The 21395-nt window shown below is 38.0% G+C and overlaps 1 long non-coding RNA gene across 2 annotated transcripts in view; it reads right to left on the bottom strand.

The window, feature by feature from the left end:
* Window positions 1-218: 218 nt before the first annotated feature.
* Window positions 219-21395, bottom strand: part of LOC307104405 — a 34409-nt gene continuing 13232 nt past the window's right edge. The window contains exons 3-4 of one of the 2 annotated variants that reach the window (XR_013813891.1): window positions 17791-17958; window positions 219-281 (exon numbers count right to left, since the gene is read on the bottom strand). This is a non-coding gene — a long non-coding RNA (uncharacterized lncRNA). Of the gene's footprint in view, window positions 282-13210; window positions 13286-17790; window positions 17959-21395 lie in introns of those variants that run through there. The other variant, XR_013813892.1, reaches the window with a different exon arrangement.

Genomic DNA, 21395 nt, shown 5'->3' with positions numbered 1-21395 from the left:
ATTAGATTCCTTGTTCATTTATTTTGATTTTTAGATTCAATTGTTTATATGTATTTATTGCCATTTTACTCATATTTTTTGTCTTCATCTTCTTCCTTTTCTTAAAGACTACCCTTCAACATTTCATGTAATACTGGTTTGGTGTCATGAACTCCTTTAGCTTTTTCTTATCTGTGAAGCATTTTATCTTACCTTCAATTCTAAATGATAGCTTTGCTGGGTAAAGTAATCTTGGTTGTAGGTTCATAAGCCATGGACACAGGCAATAGTGCAGTGAAAACCTGGGGAGGGGGTGGGAGAGAGGATCAGTTAGGGAAAAAAGGGGGACATCTGTAATACTTTCGACAATATAGATAAATTAAAATAAGTAAATAGCCGAAACCGGTTTGGCTCAGTGGATAGAGCGTCGGCCTGCGGACTGAAAGGTCCCAGGTTCGATTCCGGTCAGGGGCATGTACCTTGGTTGCGGGCACATCCCCAGTGGGGGTTGTGCGAGAGGCAGCTGATCGATGTTTCTCTATCATCGATGTTTCTGACTCTCTATCCCTCTCTCTTCCTCTCTGTAAAAAATCAATAAAATATATTTAAAAAAAAATAAATAAATAAGTAAATAATACAGGAATAAACTCTGTATTTCATGTACTCACAACTGTAGACCTACTTTTGCCCCACCCTGTACATACTATTTGAATAATTCAAATTTGTACTTTACCTTTAGCATTTTTATAATCTACTTCTATTGCCAAATATTGTATTCTCTTTAGTTTTAGTTTCTCTAAATTTTATTGTTAATTACTAATCCAAGTTTTACTATATTTTTTCCAATATTTTCTAGCTTAAATACATTTTCCAAGTAAATGTAATTATGTTCTTCTTATTGGATTTTCTTTCCAATAAGAAAAATACAGTTATAGTGTTGCTGAGAGAGGCGAACTCATATGAGCCATTTCATATGACCACATGGGGCAGCCATCTTGTGTGTTGGAGTGACAGTCAATTTGCATATTACCTCTTTATTATATAGGATTAGCCACAATCTGTCTTCTTTCCCTATACACTTAGGTTGACTGTCTTAATCACAACTATACCCTGACTGAATTTCAGCAACCTTTCCTTTATTTTACTAATGATCATTATCACTATCAAATAATGTAGCCTTGAGATATCACAGAATTTATTTTTTAAATGTGTTAATAGGTTATTACCTTTAAATCTAAGAATTTTTAGCTACCCAGGAAGCAGTGAGTTTTATTACACGGAAAATATCAAATAGTTTATAATGTGGAAAAATAAGTTTAAATCTTAAAATTGGTGGCCTGGAAAAAGAAATGTAAGAACGGGAGAAGTACGGAAAAGTTGACCATATATTATATTCTTTCCAAAATGTTTATTGTAATTCTTATCCATAATTTTGGGGGCAGTTGAGGTTCATGAGAATTCAAAACAAAATTGAGACAGTTACTTTTTTAAAACCTGTAGCCTAAAACTAAATGTATGTGGAAAATTGTTCATAATTGAGTTATAGTGTTGCTGAGACAGGTGAACTCATATGAGCCATTTCAAGTAGAATTCTGTGCACATCATCATCTCAAAATTGCTCTGTTAAAAGTGTATAACAACTCCATGACTACTGCTGACAGAGGTTGTCTTTCATTACTAGTTTGTGAAGACCTTTTGACAGGATGTGATCTGTGGCTGTGACACCTCATTGATCCATTTACAGTCTACCCCTGGTTGCTCTGTAACAGCTATGAATTGGTTTCTTTCTCATGCCTTCTAATAATCAGTCTAGGGAATTTTCTGAGAAAGTTTTGGGTTTGATTTTTTTACAAATTTGGATAAACAGCTCCTGTTGTTAATTTCATTTTCATGTATTTTCCAAACAAAATTAGTAGAGGTTACAAAAATTTTGAAGAAAACATTTGCCTCAAATACAGTTTATTGCTGTTTACACATAACATTGACTTTTTCAAACCATGATTTTATGTCTCAGTTGTATCTTTGCAAAACACGAAAAGCAATATATTATTCTTAGGATGTGTTGCTTAAAAACAGTTATTAAATACTAGAGGTCCAGTGCACAAAATTCGTGCATGGAGGGTGGGGGATGGGTAGGGAGTGTCCCTCAGCCCAGCCTGCACCCTCTCCAATCTGGGACCCCTCGAGGGATGTCCCACTGCCCGGTTAGGCCCAATCCTAGTGGGCCTAAACAGGCAGTCGGACATCCTGCTCACAATCCAGGACTGCTGGATCCCAACCACTCGCCTGCCTGCCTGCCTGATTGGCCCTAACCGCTTCTGCCTGCCAGCCTGATAACCCCCTAACCACTCCCCTGCCAGCCTGATCGACGCCTAACTGCTTCCCTGCCTGCCCAATTGCCCTTAACTGCCCTCCCCTGCCAGCCTGCTCACCCCTAACTGCCCTCCCCTGCTGGCCTAGGTCTCCCACAACTGCCTTCCCCTGCAGGCCTGATCGCCCCCAACTGCCCTCCCTTGCATGCCTGGTCCCTCCCAACTGCCCTCCCCTGCTGGCCTGATCACCCACAACTGCCCTCCCCTGCTGGCCATCTTGTGGTGGCCATCTTTTTTCCACATGGGGGAGGCCATTTTTGATCACATGGGGGCAGCCATCTTGTGTGTTGGAGTGACAGTCAATTTGCATATTACCTTTTTATTATATAGGATTCGCCACAATCTGTCTTCTTTCCCTGTTCACTTAGGTTAACTGTCTTAATCACAGTCATAGCTTCAAGGATGCAAGTTCCAAAGTTTGTTTCATCCACATTGTTTTCCATGACCTTCAAATATACATATTTCAGATCCATTTCCTATGTCTCATTCCCATATTTCCAAATGCATCAAATACTATCCAAGCAAATGCCTATATATTTACTTTCCAACCACTCACAGGAAAGATGTGATGAAATCCCGATAAATATACATTTGTAATATGTTATTTTCCATGTTAGAATTATGTTTGAGCAGTTATCAAGAACATAGAACTGCAAACATTGCCTACCCCCTTAGAAAAAAGGATTTCGAGGGTAGGAAACCCTCAATCAGATTAAAGGAGGAACAGGAGGCAGCAAAAGTAGAAGAGAGCAATGAAGGCTAAAAAAAAACCTGAGTAAAGAGTGTTAGGTTTGATGGGATATGTCTCACTCGATGTAGTTCACAAAGTTTAGAATGCCTGAAGTGCTTTTTTATTTTTTTGGTTGTTACTGATATGAGAGAAAACATGTAGAATAGCACTGAATCATGGACTTCTTACAGACTTTCTAAGAAATTAAATTTTAGCCCTCAGGAAATGGGGAAAGAAGCAATTTAAGTAGGACAGTGACAGAATCAGATTTGTATTTAGTAAAAAGGCCTTGACAGAATTGTGGAGGATTGACAGGGCAGTGGACAGACTGGAGGGCGCAGACCAGCAGCCTGTCATCATAATTTGCACTAGAGATAGTATGACTATAAGACAGTCTCAGTGCAATTGGAGAGAGTCAGTTGGAGACAGGAAGACTTATGTTTGAGAAGGAGAGAGAAAAAAATAGAGAGTGATTCCTCAAAAAATTGCCTTGGGCAACTGGATGAGTGACAGTGTTATTAAATAAGATAGAAAATATATTAGGTTTAAGTGAAAAAAGTGATGATTTATAGTTTGGACAAAATGAATTCAAGATGCCTATGGGGTATCCAATGGATAATATCCAGTGGGCATAGGAAATATGGGAGTGAAGCCTAGGAAATGGGTCTGAAATATGTATATTTGAAGGTCATTAATATATTAGTGATTCTTGTAGAGACCACTAGAAATACAATGTGGGTGAAACAAACTTGGAATTTGCATCCTTGAAGCTATAACTTTAAGACTGTCATCCCAAGTGTATAGAGAAAGAAGAGAGATTGTGGACTGAAATTTAAGAAACTCAGATAGATAAAAGGAAAAGGATAAAGTAATAAAGCTCCTCCTGGATTCAGATTGTAGTCAGTATAAAACAATATACTACACTTAGAATTATTTGCTGTAAATATTATTTTATTGATTTTGAGAGGGGGGGGGGGAATAAGGATAGAGAGAAAGAAACATCAATGAAAGAGGAACATACCCCCTACTGCGGATCGAGCCTGCCACCCAAGCATATACCCTGACCAGGAATCAAAGCAGTGACCTCCTGGTTCATGGGTTGACGCTCAACCACTGAACCATACTGAACCATACTGGCTGGGCCAGAACTAATTTTTAAATATTTTATCCTACTGCATGTGCATTATCCAGGTACTTGACAAATATTTTTTATATATTTTTTTATTGATTTCAGAGAGGAAGGAAGAGGGAGAGATTGAAACATCAATGATGAGAATCATTGATCAGCTGCCTCCTGCATGCCCCTTACTGGGGAGTGAGCCTGCAACCCAGGCATGTGCCCTGGACCAGAAATGAACCCAGGACCCTTCAGTCCCCAGGCCTACACTCTATCCACTGAACCAAACCAGCTAGGACACTTGACAAGTATTTGATCAAAGCACTTAATATGCCACTGGCACTATGTACACTTTATGACTTACAGTATTTTTGTTGTTGTTAATCCTCACCCAAGGAAATTTTTCCATTGATTTTTAGGGAGAGTGGAAGAGAGAGGGAAAGACTGAGAGAAACACATCGATTGGTTGCCTCCTGCACGAACCCTGACCAGGGCCCAGACCAGGGAGGAGCCTGCAACCAAGATATGGGCCCTTCATCGGAATTGAACTCGGGACCCATTGGTCTGCAGGCCAATGCTCTATCCACTGAGCCAGACTGGCTAGGGCCATGACATAGAGTGTAAAATTAAAAGCATGCTAACCAATATGTAAAACCATGTAGGAAGAGGCAACTATGGCATCTCATCACAGTTTATTTTATAAATTATGCCCATACACTGCTGGTTGGGAAAACGCAAGAGGGCTTCAGAAGCTCAGACAAGAGGCAAGTTAGAAAGATCAGATTACTGGCTTAGTGCCTGGTTCGAAGACCTTATTTTATTATTTTTTAATTCTTTAAGAAAGCCTTAATCCAGAAGTTAAAGCAAAATACCTTTCTTGTTCAAAACATTTAGAGTTTACTGTATGTTTCTTCAAATACTATTAACTCATTCAATCCTCACAAAGATCCTTTGGGACAGGTACCATCATTATCTCTAATTTGCAGAAAGGAAAATGGAAACTGTCTTGGAAATGGAGATAACATCCCTGATGATGTAGAAATTAAGTTTCTATTACCTTTTTCCATGCATGAGACATAATCATGGTCTCGATGTTTGCTCGGCTTGGGCTTAGGACCAAATTCTCTATTAAAATACTAACATATCCAAGTCATGCTTTTTTCATCTTTGAATCCTTAGCACATAATTGCCTGATGCACAGTAAATGCTAATGGCTACCAAGGGAACATATAAACATAGGCATCCTGAGCAGGATCCAGGTATTCAGAATGCAGCAAGTAACCAGATGGCTCAGTCAGGGACAGATCTCATAAGTCAGGTTTGAATAGAGCATGCTGACTAGATATATGGATGAAAATCAACATTAATTGAGCAATTATCTTGTGCTACACATTCTGTTAAGTGGCTTAGAGAAAACTCTCACCTAAGATTTAGAAGGGAAAGTATAACCAATACTAATCCATGAGTGAAGAACTGATGGTTGAAACTGATTATGTAACTTATTCAATGTTAGCGATGTTCTCATGGATACAAAGCTCATTCTTTTTCCACTGCACTTTGACATACTGCCAAATAGAACACATTCTATTGGTAGCAGATGACTATTAGGAGTTCAAATCCATTGATAACAAATAGAAGATGCATTATTTGGCTTTCCTGATTAAAAAAGTGCTCTCTTAGTAATTATCACTGTACATGCTGTCAGCAGGACACCTCCGTTCTTTCTACATGAGAGATTAAGGCATGTGTCTACAGTTTATGTAAAACACTATTGGATGGTGATTGTGATTTAGGATGGGTGAATGGATGGATAGATGGATAGATAGGGAGGAAGGGAGATAAATAATCCTAAACAGTTATTCATAGAAAATAAAAATAATTTATCATCCATAATGCATGTATATACATACACTATATACATATAAATATAAAAGAATGTGTGCACACACACACGCACACTTCAAGATGAAGAGAGAAGCAGCAGCAGAGATCTGCTTACCTTGCCTATCACTGAAAGGCAAGTTGTGTCTATTTCTAATTTAGCAATAGTGCAAAAGAATAATTCAGTCATGTGCAAATACTGCAAACATATTGCTAGGATCAGTCAGCCCTGAGGTGATTTCTAAGAAAGTGCTGATCATGTAAGTTAATACTGCTTGGGGAAAGCTTTAACTTATGTATTCAATTTATTTTCAAGTTAAAAGTATCTTCCCAAATGATCTGGATGTCAAAACCCAGCATCTAGAGTAAATGCCATTTTAGTGGTGGTGAGGGTAGCATCAATTTTGACCTTCTTATGTGCACCATAGTATTCTAATATCTATGTCATCAGTTCAGGACTGAAAAAAAAAAGCAAGTTTCCAAATGAGTCAGGGCTAACTGTAATGTAAGCCAAGGATGTTGGAAGTCACAGTTCCTCGGCAACACTTCTGTAGGTTTCCATTCTGATTATCAAACACCAGAGATATCAATCAGGTTAGGAAAAGGAACTTCTCAGGTAGCTTCAATTAATACACCTTACCTTTCTCTAAATGAGACACATTACATGAAATTTTTAGAAACACATCACAACATGACACACAACGCATCCTGAGGGGCATAATGTCAGGCTTTAAAAGATAAACCAAAAAATGAACTACTGATTGACTATAAAGGAAGGTCATGAACACAGATCAGTCTCATTATTTATCTACTTTGAAGAATAAGGATAATTCTTGGGAGGAGAAAATCTCTGGGCAGAATTCTGAAAGGTTTGACTAGGTGAATTCATAGATATTTTATCTCTAACTTCTTAGATTTTATGGCAAATATATAATTAAAATTATGTGTAATTACATAATGTACAGTATAATTCAAATAATGTATAATTACAATTTCATGTGTATAATTACAATCATGTATAATTACCTAATTAAAATAACACTCATTTCTGAGACACACATCAATGCAACTATATCAAATGCTATTTTCTTTTATGGGAAAAGAGAAATGTATTTTAATTATTTTAAAATTACTTTCCAGTCATTATATTTGTTGAGTTAGCAATAGGAAGTGAAAATGTAGATGTATAGTTGGGGAATAGGGTGCATGTGTCCAAAAATTAAGCAAACTTCCTCCCTTTGTGAAATTAAAATGAAATATTAAAATTTTAATTTAAAATAAAATATTTTCCTTAATATATCCTAACCCTAATCCTAAATGTTTTCCTGAAAATGTTTCAATATTTTCATGGTATGTTTACAGAAAATATTGAAGACAAATACTCACCATATGTACTTTTTATTAAATTCCATAAATAGTAGAAACATCACTGCTTTACATATCTCACTTCCTATGTATAACTTGCCTACTTCCACAAATATGATTCAAATTATTGTTATGTTTTATGGCTCACGTCTATCTGATCCTACCAATATGTTTGAAAGAAAAAGAAAAATGTCTATTAATAATTTCTGCCTTTCAGGATTTTGGACAAAATAGGTGGCCTTATTGCCTGTACCTTGCTACCCAGGCCCACACAGCCAACACAACCCATCTTATTATGTGTGAGAATAATTCAATTTCAATATGTTACTGTGTAATCCCAGAAGGTAAGAATGTTAAAAAGCTTTCACCTGGCCCTAACCGGTTTGGCTCAGTGGATAGAGCGTCGGCCTGTGAACTGAAGGGTCCCAGGATCAATTCCCGTCAAAGGCATGTACCTTGGTTGCAGGCACATCCCCAGTAGGGAGTGTGCAGGAGGCAGCTGATCGATGTTTCTGACTCTCTATTCCTCTCCTCTCCTTCTCCCTTCCTCTCTGTAAAAAATCAATAAAATATATATTTTTTTAAAAACCTTTCACCTGGGTCTTAGTAAAGCTTTCACCCCTCAAAAATGTCTTTATATGTGCAACAAAAGATATGTATGTTTGTCATTGAATTGTCAAATAGGAAATAGTTTCAAATGTCCATGTAAAGAGGAGTACATAAATAAGTGCTTTAAAAAATGGAACACTATTAAGCATGGATAATAAATCAATTTCAATTAAAACATGGTGTAATTACAAAATAAATATTGAGTGGAAGACACTAGAAATAAGATATGTGGTATGACTCTATTTTCACAATGTTCAAATAGGCAAAACATATTTATGGTAATAAATCAGGATATTGGTTACCTTTGGAGAGAAGAGAACCAGGAAAAAATTGGGTGGTAGCATGGGATGACTTGGCTTTCTGGGGTGCTGATTATAAGACTTCTTTAAGACTTTTTTTTTTTTTTTTTACAGAGAGGAAGAGAGAGGGATAGAGAGTTAGAAACACCGATGATAGAGAAACATCAATCAGCTGCTTCTTGCACAACCCCTACTGGGGATGTGCCCGCAACCAAGGTACATGCCCTTGACTGGAATCGAACCTGTGACCTTTCAGTCCACAGGCCGACGCTCTATCCACTGAGCCAAACCGGTTTCGGCTTCTTTAAGACTTTTAATTTAAAACTCCTGGGTTGTTTTTAGAGGTGTGTTCACTTTGTGATAAAACCCTAAACAGTATACTATGATGTATCAGTTCCTTAGGAGTTGAATTATACTTCAATAAAGAGTTAAAAATGCCCAAAAAAATTAAAACCCACTAGGTAGAAACGAAGAATCAAAGTTAAATGTCTATGGTTAAACATTCATATCCAGAAAAAAGGTCAAATTCTTATTTTATGTTACAAGGAAGAAAAGGTATAATTTGGGTTTAAAAATTGCTGATTTTAAAAAATGGTAAAATGCATTTTCTTATGTACTTTATCAGTCTGGATGTAGAATGCTCTAAAAGAGTATTATGACCCCTGTACCCCCCACCAAGCCTTCACCACACTATTGTCTGTGTCCATGGGTTATGCGTATCCTATATAATAAAAGGCTAATATGCAAATAGACCAAACGGCAGAACGACCGGTCACTATGAAGTTCACTGGCCACCAGGAGGCAGACGCTCAATGCAGGAGCTGCCCCCTGGTGGTCAGTGCACTCCCACGGCTGGCGAGCGCAGTGGTGGTGGTGGGAGCCTCTCCCACCTCCACAGCAGCACTAAGGATGTCCTACTGCTGGCTTAGGCCCGCTCCCTAAGCCTTCAGTCAGACATCCCACGAGGGCTTCCAGACTGTGAGAGGGCTCAGGCTGGGCTAAGGAACGCCCTCCCACCCCCCCCCCCCCACAAGTGCACAAATTTCATGCACTGGGCCTCTAGTGTGCATATAAATTCTTTGGTTAATCTCTCCCACACATACCCACCCAATCCCCACTATTTTCTTACTGTTCATTAAAGACATTCCATTTTTCTCATATTATGACAATTGTGGAATCTAACTGGGATTGGTTCTCAAATTTAATATAAATGTAAGAATACAAGTGTTTAACATATTCTCTGCTTCAGCGGTGGGTTTCAGAGGGTCTGTGTCATATTTCCAGGAAGTTAATTATTTATTTTGCTGCCACTGAAGAAAGGGAGGGAGGGAGGAAGTAAGTCTGAAACCCAGCCTGAACTCACCAACCCTGTGCCTTCAGCCCTCAACCAGAGGGTTTACCATCTGCTGATTTGAACAGATAGCCTGAAGCTCAGCTTTGCCCTTGTCCATTTCTTCTCTTTGACTGGGCAGAGAAGTACTTAAAGCTCAGTGGTAGTTCCGCCATTTACGTGGTGAACTGTATTTTCCACCACTCTCTTTCTGCAATGATTTTATGTCTTTCTGACTTTTCTCAATGTGCTGCCAATCTTCAGAATCTGAACCGATTGCCTGGTAGCATGTAGGCTCTGATATTAGAATTACACCATCTTCTCATGGCCTCATTTAAAATTCTAGCTAAATTTGGGTAACTCTGTATCTTCCCTGTTGTTAAAACGAAAGATAGTGATTCTCCACTGAAATGTCAATATTTCTACATGTTTTAAATCTCATCCCTTTGACTTCTTTCATGGACCTCAATCTTTTGGTTAACTTCATTTGACTATATCTTGAGCTTCTTACAGGATTCTTACCCATTACATTCAAACATGCCTGAGAAATATATATATACTAGAGGCTTGGTGCACAAAATGTGTGCACTGAGGGGGGGGAGAGAGATGGTCCCTCAGCCCAGCCTGAGCCCTCTAGCAATTCGGGACCCCTCGGGGGATGTAGCAGTGCGCCAAGCAGCAGATGGCCAGGGAGGAGCCAGAACCGGGGCCAGGTGCCACGCCACTCGCGCTCATCCCGGCCCGCTGCGCCTGCTGCCACCTAGTAGGGAGAGGCTCCCGCCACCGCAGCGGCGTTCGCCAGCCATGAGCCTGGCTTCTGGCTGAGCGGCACTCCCACAGGGGGAGCACACTGACCACCAGGGGGAAGCTCCTGCCTTGAGCGTCTGTCCCCTGGTGGTCAGTGCGCATCATAGCAACTGGTCAACCGGTCGTTCCATCGTAATGGTCGCTTAGGCTTTTATAGATACAGCTGAAGCAGAGACAACAATCTTTCTCTGTCCTGTGCTTAAACTTTTTTTGCCCTTTTTACTTTTCTTCACAGTAAAGTTTCTTAAAACCTACATTACAATTTATTGAAATATGGCTTCACTCTCAAAATTTTACTCATAGATATTTGCTAAGTCAGTAATTGATTTCCATGTTGTCAAAACAAGCAAAACAACATTCTTTTAATCCCCATCTTATTAAAGATCCATTCACATCTACCCATGTGAGAAATGCCTGTTTTTCTCTCGGCTTTAATAGCACCAGGACCAGCCACATAATTTATGGAGCCCAATACAAAAGTACAATGTGGAGTGCCTTGTTCATAAATCATTAAAATTTTCAAAATGGTGATAGCAAAGCATTAAACCCAGTGTGAGGCCCTGTGTGACTGCACAGATCACATGCACATGAAGCCAGCCTTAGGTGACATCAGATCCTCATATTTCACCAAACACATGTCAGTCTAAAGTCACAGTAAGCCTTCTTCTAGGTGACTTTTAAATTACTGAGATATTAATGGCTAAAATCTAGACTTCCTCTCCATAGTAACGTCACCATTTCTTGTGTTTTATTTAACAACTTTGTGCTACTCCAAAATTTGTAACACCTATGTGGCTTTTCCTTTATTTTAGGCCCACATATCCTTTAATCTATTTGCTGAATCTTTTGTTTTATCACTGAATAATTTAAAAAACAAGATAAGAAGAAATAAATTACTATGTTGTGAACTGCTTGAGAAAAGTTCAAATGGCAGGTAACTGCACTAGGACTATAGGACCTGTAAGCGACCTGCATTTAGCAGACAGTAAGAAGCTGGACTCTGAGTCATACAGCCAAAAGGCAATGATTTCTGCAACGGTTGGAATGAGGTTTGAAGTGGATGCTTCCTCAAAGCTTCTCAAGAACTCAGCCCAGTCAATATCTTGATTTTAATACTCTAAGCAGAGGACCCAGCTTAGATATGCACAGCTTCCTGGTCAAGGAAATTATGAGACAACTAATGTGGGTTGATCTAAAACACTATACGCATTATACAGCAATAGAAATCTAACATATTTATGTATGCCTATAAACAAATTGTGTTCTCCTCGCATTATTTAGTATAAACTGTTAATACAGATTATCTGTGATGATTACTTCTGTGTGTCAACTTGACTAGGTCCTGGAATGCCCAGATATTTGATCAAACATTATCCTGTGTATTTATGTGAGATAAACATTTCAATTGGTAAAATTAGTAAAGCAGATTGCCCCTCAAGGTGGATGGGCCTCATTCAGTCAACTAAAGACCTGAATGGAATAAAAATACTGACCTTCCTCTGAGCAGGAAGGTTTCTGGATTTGGCTCTCTAACCCAAATAGATTAAAGGATGCTAATGATTCTCTTTCCACTAAAATATAGAGAACTGATAGTCCATGGGGCAATCTGGCAAAGAGATAGGCAAAATATCAGCATTGGATACGCTTAACTACTTATATGAAGCAAGGAGCTGGGAGACTGTGTATATACTACCTATGAATATTTTTTACAATTTCACAAATGGGATGAGATCGTCTAGTTGCTTCTAATGTAACTGAACAAAGTGCTAAAAGAAACAGTTGAGCTCAGGAATTTCAATTCCAGTTTATGTGCTGTGTCAAAGGCCTGAAGACTTCTATGTGTGCCCTGAAGGAAACCCTTATCTTCTGTAGCAGTGAGGCTGAGATTGCTAAAAATCAAACTCATAATCCCAACCTGCGTGTGGCTGATACAAAATGTTACTTGAACTCCCAGTTTGTCAGCATGTCTACTGTTTAACCGAGGATATTGATTGGTAAGGAAGGGGATCCTGAAAGCTCGGATGTGGACATGTGGGAAGACGCTGATGAAGCTGGGGACGTTGAGCCCCTGATTTTGATGAAATCTCTTTGACAGTGGAAACAGCTTCTGCACCCCCAGTGGAAGTGACCTCCCCACCCCTTCTGAGGGGTTGAACCCTGCATTGACCAAGGAAACTGGAATAGCCCCCCTTGAAGTAGCTGCCCTGCAAGATATGCTGGTTCTTTTCAGGAACCCCCACCCACCCCTCTTTGCCTCTAGACCGAAAACTAATGTCCCCACAAGCCCCTAAAGATGAGGTACAAATGTGACCCATGAGGAGGTGCTCTACATTCCAAAAGAACCACTCGAGTTTTCTAATTTATTCAGAAGGAAATTTGGGGAACATGCATGGGTATGGCTTTTAAATATGTGGAATAATGAAAGGAACACAAAATTGAGTCAGGCCAGATTTATGGGTGGGCTCAGCACTCAGAGATTGTGTGTTAATGTTGCAGCTCAGGGAGATGAAAAAAAACTCAGACTGGTTGGTTGCTTGGTTGGCTACCACAGGAATCAAAAGGTGGCCCACAGTTAGTGAGTTGGAAATTCCAGACCTGCCTTGGTTTAAAGTAGAAGAAGGGATTAAAAAATCTTCAGGCGATTAGAATGTTAGAGTGGATTTGTCATTTGAGATCATCTACTCACTCACAATTGAGGAGTCCAGAGACATACCTGTACGATGAGAAATGAATTTGTGAGGAGGGGTCTTATCATCCTTGAAGGGCTCAGCAATCTCTCTTCTCTGTAATCCAGGCCTGACAGTGGGAAATGGAGTCACTGAACTGGGAAAGTGAAATGTAATGGGAGTAATTGCATCCCAGGGGGCAGAGGCCAAGTGGCAGCACTCCACGGCCAAAGACAAAGTGGGCATAGTTACTCTAATGGGCAGAGTAAAAGCAAAGAGCACAACAGTCTGACTCACACAGACCTATTAATAGTTGATTGTGGTGTTCCTAGAAGTTAAATAGTTAGGAAACCTATTAAATTTTTGCTTGATCTGAATAAGCAGAAAAGTTCTAGGTCAAGTGAACAAAAGTCATGATCCCTCAATGACTAAATGTGAGCCAGTTTACAGTCAGTCCTAGGACCCCTTGAATGAAAGGGAGACCAGGTTCCCTTGACAGAAGGTTGCCAAAAATTTAGGCTGTTAATCTTTCTCCTAGCTTTCTTCAAAGGGACAGACATATGGTCTTCCACCAGAGTAACTGTGCGTTAGAGAAAAGGAAGTAATAAAAATTTTTGAGGACTTCTGGACACTGGCTTTGAACTAATACTAATTCCAGAAGACCCAAAATGTCACTAGGGTTCAGTCAGAATAGGGACTGTGGAGGTCAGATGACAAATAGAGTTTTAGCTCAGTTCTGTTTTACAGTGGGTCCAGTGGGTCTCAAAACCCATCTTGTGGTTATTACGCCATTATTGGATGCATACTTGGAATAGACATAGTAACTGGCAGAATCCCCACATAGACACCCTGATCTGTAAAGTGAGGGCTATTATCATGGCAAAGGCCAAATGGAAGCCAATACTAGTAGAGCTTCCTTTACCTAGGCAAATAGTAAACTAAGGCAATATCACAGTCCTGGAAAGATAGCTGATATTTGTGCCACTATCAAGAAATTGAAGGCTGTAGATGTGATTCCCACCACATCCCCATTCGGTTCATCTACTTGGCCTGTGCAGAAGACAGATGGTTCTTAGGAAATTAAAGTAGATTACTGTAGGTTTAACCAGGTGGTAACTCCAATTGCGGCTGCTGTACCAATGTGGTTTCATTACTTAAGCAAATGTGCACATCCGCTGGTGGCCAGATCATAGATATAAATAATAAAAATGGCTGTTGCTGCCCTGGCCTGGTGGCCCTCAGTTGGTTGTAGCATCATCCCATATCCAAAAGGTTTCAGGTTTTAATTCCCAGTCAGAGCACATGCCTAGATTGTGGGTTCGATCCTCAGTGGGGGCATGTAGAGGAGGCAACCAATAGGTTTCTCTATCACATAAATGCTTTTCTCTTCTCCCTCTCTCTCTAAAATCAATTTTAAAAATCCTCGGGTGAAAATTTTTAAAAAATGGCTGTTGCTTGGTAGACACAACTTTGTACACCATGCTACAGTTTTACCTAGGCTTCAGAATGGTGTATTATGATAAATGGCTTTTCTTTTTTTTCTTTTTTTTTTTTTGCAACTGCATTAGGGAGAAGAGGAGCCACTCTTATATTTTAGATAAAGCCTTCCACTCCCATATTATTGGAGTTTTTAAGTATATTTATTTCTTTGTGTTGATGATAAAATTATTTCCACCCTGTAAATATATATATATATATTGCTATATTTCTCCATCTAATGGCTTAAAGTAAAATAGTCTTTGCAGAAGACTTTGAAATATAGCTCTATGTATATGAGCCGTGTATGTGTGTCATATCGGCTACAGTTACGAACACTACACTATTTACGGTGTTCTATTTTGCTGATTTTGCCCTTAGACCCAGAATAGTTCCTGACTTTGCTGTTTATGCAATGTTCTATTTAAAGAACTACTTCACTCTGAGATTTTTAGAAATCATCTCTTTTTTTTTATCACCACTTCCATAAAATGACTGATTAAAATTAGTCATTGCTGTAAGTAGCATTAGTATTTGGAATAGTACAGTATACATCAAAATAAAAGTTTAGAGAATAATTACCAAACTCAGATTATTGGTTTCCTGTTGATTATTCATAAGACAAAGAAGAACAATTATAGCCAGAAGTGCTTCACTCGTCTTTCCATTTATATTTGCATACCTAAAACTGTCTCCTACTTCAGAGTGGGGAAATAATACTATATGTTCCTGCACATAGCACTCCTCACCCTCGATAAGCAAATACCAATATAAAATTACAGGTATTATGAAGTGGGTATTCCTTTTCTTGACTATTACTATACTCCTGCCTGTTATATAAATATTACTTCATTGTTTAAAATTTCTTCTATTTCGTAACTTAAGCAACTCACATGATTCATTTCATACCACATTTATTTCAAACAATTCTAATATTCTGCACATCTCCTACCAACTTTGTAATAATGTCCTACATTTCTGTTCAACTTAGATATTTTTACAATATAGCACTTGGGAAATACAAGCATGGAGTGGATGAGCATCGACCTATGAATCAGGAAGTCACAGATCGATTCCCAGTCAAAGCATATGCCTGGGTTGTGGGCTCGATCCCCAGTGTAGGGCATGCAGGAGGCAGCCCATCAATGATTCTCTATCATCATTGATGTTTCTCTCTCTCGCTCTTGGATATCAGTAAAAATATATATTTTTAAAAAGCATGGAGGTTTGATCTTAAGTGGGACATATAGTATTGATTATATGTTGAAAAAATTTTCTAACTGAAAATTATTTTGTTCCATTGCAATTAATTAATATATTAGTTACACTCTGGAATGATGTAAAATACTGTTGATTATGGCAGAGGGACATACCATATTCCTTACTTATCCTTCTAGCTGCAAAAGTGTTACTATATAAACATTAACATTCAAAAAGATGCATTATGTTCATTTGCAAACAAAATAAGTGTCCTTGACATCATATATCCTTCACTGTTGTTCAACTCACTTGCTAACTTATCAGATAATTAAATGGAAATGTAAGTACCAAATATTTAAAACAACTTTGTACAAGTTGCTTAGATCCACTGAGTATATATAAAATACCAAGCTCATGAAATAAAGAATAAACATGCACTTCAAAGAGATGAAGGAGAATATGTGAAACAAAAGGTGCTATCTGCCACGTAATCTATATTTTGTAGTCAGTTGTCAAATGTGATTAATTTGTGAGTTCAAGGGACAGCCAGTACACAGTAGCCTTTGTTAGATCCAGACATTTCCTATGCCCTTCACTAATAGCTAGGATGAACCTGCTTACATATTTGACTTCTCCTGCATTGCATATAGATTAAAAATCTCATGCACAGAGATTTAGTTATTTTTCTCCTGGGAAAGAAAAACAGTAAGACTAAGAGCAGAGGTTTGGAAACAACCATTCACATCTCCAATGACCTCAAACTTATTTTCCAAGAGAGATAATTCCAAATTGATTAAATAGTTTAAAAGAATATGCACCATGAAGTACTCTTTCTGGACAAAGAGTGCAATAAAGCAAGCTACTACAATGACATGGAGTACAAGTGCTCAAAGAATTAGAAAACTTTCACTGGAAGAAAACCTGAGTCACTAAAGCATAGTGCATGTTCTTTATAAGAACACTAGAGGCCTGGTGCACGAATTCATACACCAGTGGGGTCCCTCAGCCTGGCCTGCGCCCTCTCGCAATCTGCGACCCTTCGGGGGATGTAGTAGTGCACTAAGCGGCAGGCAGCCAGGGAGGAGCCTGAGCCCAGACCAGGCACCGCACCGCTACTGTGCTCACCAGCCATGAGCCCGGCATCTGGTACCCATCGGTCAACTGAGCGGCATTCCCACTGTGGGAGCACACTGACCACCAGGGGGCAGCTCCTGCATTGAGCATCTGCCCCCTGGTGGTCAGTGCACATCATAGGTATCGGTTGACCGGTCAAGTGGTCCACCGGTCACTTAGGCTTTTATATATATAGATGATTTCTCAGTTTCATTATAGTTCAATGTGTATTCCTGGGTATTCTCTAAGATTTTATGCACAGTTCATAAGTATCTGCTTTAACACTATCCTATGATATTTGAAAATTCTCATTCCTTATTAAAGTAATTTAAACATTATATCTGTGAAATACTGTTGGGCAGTCTATGGGTATACTTGTTCATATTTCATATTTTAATGGAATAGTAGAGAGATTGTATTTCTGTGCATAGAGGAAGACAGTGTTGCTAATGAGCACGTGTGCTGTTTTTCTAGCTATTCCATGTACTATTTAAGTAACTACAAGTTACTTAAATATTTGAATCCCTCTTGAAGAAATTATGATAGAACAGTGTCTAAATCATGGGTGGTTGGAGGTATAAATGCAGTTTGTGTACAGTGACTAGCCTAGTTACTAGGAGATCTAAGTTCAAAATAAATGCTACTTATATTTTTCAGTGGTAACTCTGTTGTTATTATTTTAGTTTCTTCATTCTATTTAGGAAAATTCCAGAGAACATTTCCTTAGATTCTCAATAGCTTTTTCCTTCTTTTCTAATAAAAGTAATGAAAGAGTTCAAGAACAAGGTCAAAAAATATGTTCTTATTGATACAGGCATGGGCATGTTAGAAGGAATAAATACTTACAGACCCATCAGTAATAACTCCATGATCGGCACATTCTGCACATTGGGAGCATGCAGAAATGCCAGAGGGAGAGATGCCAGGCATCTCTCCACGCTTCTCTGCCAGGCATTTAGCAGTCCATCCCAATCAGCAAGTTCCCCTGTCCTCTTGGTTCCAGTTAGAGTCACCCTACAGGAGATCAAATACAGAAGGAGAATGACATTGGTAGCTTATTTATTCTACTATCTCTCAACTTGCAAAGTCACCTTCATGTGCCTTCATCTCTCCAGAGAAGGTCACTACTTTTTTTTCAAGGTGGCTGACACTATGCAAACTCATTCCCTGTGGGTTCTGGTAATTTCTCTCTTCCCATGTCCTTCAGACTCTCATTACCTCCATAACTTTGGAGGCACGAGGTTTTTAGTGATGGGTCTATAGGTATTTTTATATAGATTCTGCATTCATTTCCTATTGCTGCTATAACAAATTACCATAAATTTAATGCTTTAAACAACACAAAATGTATTTTATATTTTAGAGGTCAGAAGTCCTAAAATCCTGGCATTGGCTTTCCTACTGGATGTTCTTGGGGAGAGTCTGTTTACTTACCTTTTCCAGCTTCTCTTGCTGCTTGCATTCCTTGGCCCATGGCCCCATATTATTCGGATATTTGCTTCTCTCATCACATCTGCTATTACTCTCTCACCTCCCTCTTTCAATTATAAAGACCTGCCTGATTACCTTTAACTCTATGGAAAATCCAAAATAATTTCCCTATTTCATAATTCTTGACTTAATCACATCTACAGAGGCCCTTTTGCCATATAAGGTAACATAGTCACTGGTTCTGTAGATTAAGACAGCCATCTTGGTGGGAAACATTATTTTGCCTACTACAAGCTCCTTTGTAGATCTGTTCTCAAATTTTCTTGGTGAGATTCTCAGTGATACCAGGAGACCAATTTCTCTGCTATTTTCTTAGATTCCTTTTTCAGTATTATGCTGTGTTAAGTAGGAGACCTTGGGAGGGACCAAATAATACCAGTGCTTTTTTTTAACCTGCTCTATCACCAACATGATTTAAGATCATATTATTTTATTTTTATTGTTATATCCTCATATCACTAGTCATACTGCATATGTCTAAAAAAATAATATTCTCAAAATAAATGTTTGCTAAAAATAAACCTAAAATCTGATGTCCTTGACTTGATATTCCAAGCCAACTCATTTTTGAGCAACTACTCCAAAAATATATATTAGTACTTTTAATATCAAATTCAGAAATTTGAATATTTTTGGTTTTTTTTGAATAAGTATAAGGCTTTCCTATCTCCACAATTTGACTTATTTTTGTTTAAAAAATGACATTGTTGCCTGGCTGGTATTGCTCAGTGGTTGAGTGTTAACCTATGAACCAGGAGATCATGGTTCGATTCCTGGTCAAGGCAAATGCCCGTGTTGCAAGCTTGATCCCCAGTGTGGGGCGTGCAGGAGGCAGTCGATCAATGAGTCACTCTCATCATTGATGTTTCTATCTCTCTCTCCCTCTTCCTTCCTCTCTGAAGTCAATAAAAATATATGTTTAAAAAAAAGACTAGCACCAATTTTTTTAAATGACATTTTTTCTAAGATTCATTTCAATATCTTTTCAGATCAATTCAGATAAACGTGGATCCTCCATCTTTTAACCTTCTATAGGATTTAGGCATTATTTGTGATATTTATCACAATTCATAATATATTGTTTTTCTTTTTATAATTACACCTAGATTTCAAATTAAAGAATCTTTGTATAGTTAAATCTGTTATATCCCTTACTACAGAACATAAAGAATACATATGCAGTACTTCATGGTTTTCTTTCTTTTTTTTCTTTCTTTTTTTTGCCACAGTAACTGATTAATTAAGAGTGCTAAAGTAGGGCCTCTGAGCATGGAGCTGCACATCATGGTGAATACAATGTTTTATTGTGTTGAATTTTTTTATATAATGAATTTTCAATATAAGCATTAAACTTGTAGTTATTTTTCTAATTCATTGCTTAAAGTTCATCAATTGAATCTTGGTTAGTGGGCCCAGCTGATAGCATAAGAATCATACATAAAGTATTAAGTTCTAAATTCAAAAAGGTAAAATTCATCTTACTCCTCTGTGTGGTGACTCTTAACCTTGAAAATGGAAGAAGCTTTTCTGAAAATTAGTGGAGTTTTTTTAGAGAAACACAATGTGTTGCATCAGCCAGGCTGGGGTGTCTATTGTGGTTTTGCATGTTACCTCAGCTATGTGGCTTAACATCTATGAGCTTCAGTATATTCCTTTATTTATTATTTACACATTGGATTTTTGAGGATTGAATTACACATAGGTAGTTTTGTTTTGAAAGCAATACATGTAATACATCTACTTCAGATTCACTAGATTTATGTTTTAAAATATCTTAAAAGCATGAGATGATTATACTGAATTGCAAATCTATATTCAGGACCATATACAAAATGTGACAGCACCCAGGAAACATAGGCTTGAGAATTTATGATTGAACTTAGAATGGGAGGAAATATGTTTTTGAGACGTTAGATGTGTAGCTGTTGTTGTTTTGGTTTTGTGTCTAAGTGAAGGACTGAGGTCAATTTTTGCCTACTTGGAATGAACAAGGAAAATCACATAGTCTTATTGGGGAGAGTTTTCCTTCCCCATTAAGTTTTCTTCCCCTGTTAATACATTAAAGTTCCCGCTTTAGCTTTAGGTCTGAACCACCGACTCTCCTTTATTTATCTCTTTCTTCAAGCATTGGAGGTCTAAAGGCAATCCCTTCCTGTATGTCTTCTACCTTTCTACATGATCCTGCAGGTTCTATTGCAAGTACATGAGGTAGATGGTAAAGAAATAAGGTTTCATCTGAAATTGGATAAATGATGTAGAAATTTGATTATTTTAAAAGAAAATTGGTTCCTCATAGTAAATGATGTCGGTAGGAAACTGAAAGGACCATATTGTACCAACCCACTTTTAATATATTAAAATATTATAGAACACAACAAATTATAATGTCTTCTATCACAATATATGGTAAATGTTTCATTTCATGCACATTGCAATTTGACTACTTCCTGAAGTAGTCAGTCAGTCATTGACAAAATAGCACCTGTTGAAAGGAAGCTTACCCTCTGGACCTATGCTGTGATAAAAACTATTGAACAAGGGAAGAATTAAAATTTGAACAGCGGTGCTCTGTCTGGGGGGAATTTTAGTATTGCTTGTGGAGGGTATTTGGGGAGACAGCAATAAAAACACAACAAGTTCACTGAAGTATATAAATTAATTTAGCACTTGCTATGACAAAACTAGAACTAGCTAATAAAATGTGTCAATCATATAACCTTTAAATAAAGGTGCAAGAGAACAGTTATTATAGACTTTAATGGTACTGCAATATTTAATCTTTCCTTCCAGGCATGACCTTGTATCATAAATCCCAGGTTGTTTTTCCAGTGAACAAGAACTTATTACAGCTGAAAAACTGTCATGTTATTTCCAATAACTTTTTTCTCTTTTACCTTTAAGTTAAGTATTTTCAAATTTTTTAATTAATCCTATATAATAAAAGCCTAATATGCAAATCA

Source organism: Cnephaeus nilssonii (assembly GCF_951640355.1).
Source record: "Cnephaeus nilssonii genome assembly, chromosome: 8".
In the NCBI taxonomy this organism is placed as follows: domain Eukaryota; kingdom Metazoa; phylum Chordata; class Mammalia; order Chiroptera; family Vespertilionidae; genus Cnephaeus; species Cnephaeus nilssonii.
The sequence above is the reverse complement of the archived record's forward strand: the minus strand, read 5'-3'. Positions and strand labels throughout refer to the sequence as shown.